The sequence below is a fragment of the Schistocerca cancellata genome, chromosome 6 (assembly GCF_023864275.1).
Source record: "Schistocerca cancellata isolate TAMUIC-IGC-003103 chromosome 6, iqSchCanc2.1, whole genome shotgun sequence".
Classification (NCBI taxonomy): domain Eukaryota; kingdom Metazoa; phylum Arthropoda; class Insecta; order Orthoptera; family Acrididae; genus Schistocerca; species Schistocerca cancellata.
Window position 1 is genome coordinate 344,130,180 of NC_064631.1, and position 2,167 is coordinate 344,132,346.

Sequence of the window (2,167 nt, forward strand, 5' to 3'; positions counted from 1 at the left end):
CCTTCTGCAAACAAACCCGTATCCTGCTTCTAAGTATGGAACGTCGTACGTTCTACGTAATAAAATACACAAGCAACAGTTATAACAAACACTGAAATTAATAACGTAACACATTCGGATGCTTCGATAATGGATCTGGAAGGTGATTCAAGTGAATGCTTATCTGGACAATACATTTATATTAATGGAAACACACCATGATTCCGTAGGTTAGTGTATAAAATTAGAAAATACTACACAAGGATTTGTTCGTACATCTGCTGCCGCAGTTGAAAGTATATTAGGCCTTTTAAGTGCAAATAAATTGTCAAAATGAAGATCACCATTAGCAGTTTCATGAACGTAATTAAATTAACAAGAAACAGATATAACAAACATTGAAATTAATAACTTAACACAACTTAACACTGTTGCGGCCATATCACAACCGACTTGTTTCTGCAAGTGGCGACTGATGTGGCTGGGAAATTAGTCGCGGCCAAGTACCAAAAACCAGTCTCTGTCTGTATCTAAGTTCAACTTCGCAGGATGAGAGCATTTCGTTCATAGGAGCTTAGATGCCTTGAAAATCTGCTCAAGAGTTCGTCTAGAAGAGAAGCCTAGAAGTGAAATAACTATCTGCATGGTTCTTCTGACAAGGAGTGAAAACTAATTTTTCTGAGTGCCGACCGATATTTTGTCTTACAAGATAGCCGCCTCTCTCCCTTACTCGTATTTCGGGCAGTTCTCCAGTCAAAAGTTGTCGGTCTCGGCGCTCTAAAATGTATCTTACCTACTCCCTCACTCTTCCTACTTTCGTACAATGACCAATACCGTAGGACTTCTGTAAGCACACTTGCACTCCCTACTACCAATACTAAATTATTTATGTGGACCAACAATAGCCGTCTTTACATTTCTTTAACCCATGAGCGCGCGCGCTGTTGTAAAAAGTACAACAACAGCAGTTTTTATGTCTGGTTGCCTTAATCTTGCTGCCATGTATTCCATTGTCGATGTTTTCTCGACAATGTTAAAGTGGCTTCAGTTCATTTGGTTAGATTTCTCAGTTTGTCTTCTGAATTACAAGCAACGCCGTGTTCAAAAAATGGTTCAAATGGCTCTGAGCACTATGGGACTTAAGTTCTGAGGTCATCAGTCCCCTATAACTTAGAACCACTTAAACCTAACTAACCTAAGGACATCACACACACCCATGCCCGAGGCAGGATTCGAACCTGCCGCGGTCGCGCAGTTCCAGACTGTAGCGCCTAGAACCGCTCGGTCACCCCGGCCGCAACGCCGTGTCGAATGTTGTAAAAAGTACAAAGCGCGTCTGCTGGTGTGGCAATTAGAAGCTTTGTTCCATCTGTCAATGTCAAGAGGAAAGTGTACTAAAAAGTTAACTAAATTTGCTCGTTGTCTTTTTTAGTTTTTACTAGCGTTAAATGTTACATTGCCTTACACCGACATCTGAAAGGATTTATTCATTTCAGTTCCCTGATGTATTGTTCCAATTCAAAGGGTGTATCAGACGAAGAAATTTGCAAACTGCTCGAAGAAAGTGATGGTAAAGTCTATCCAGCCTTTTCAGACTTGAAGGAAAGTAAAGCAGATTTGAGTGATGAAAACACTGCATAGAACCAAGGCAGTGAATCGGAACTCGAAGGTCAGGATGGTGATGATCCCGAAGAGACAGCAGATGTACGAGGGTTCTTTATTGAAATGGGAAAGTTTCAGGTTGGCGTAAAAGCGAGTGTGCTAAAACACCAAAAACCAACAGAAAAAAACAGTGTGCAAATTCCACCAGATCGGAAGAGAAGTGTGATACGTATAGCTCATGAAGTTAGTGCTTTTTTTTAAAGTAACTGTCCTTGATTTTGTTGATGAATTCGTAAACAATACAAATATCTATGTAAGTAAACAGCGAGATGCACATAAATTATCGTGCAAAAGAGGTAATAAAGTGACGGAATAATTGCTGTGTTCGGGATTTTTTTGAAGAAGAGAAAGAAAATGCCATCGTGCTAATGTACTGGAACTCTGGACAGCAGACGGAACAGGAATGCTACTTGTTAGGACTGCAATGAGCTACAATAGGTTTCTATTTCTTCTAAGCCGCATGCGATTTGTTGATATGGAAATGAGCAATGGCAATAGAAAAACTGATAAGTTGGTTGCAATTCGT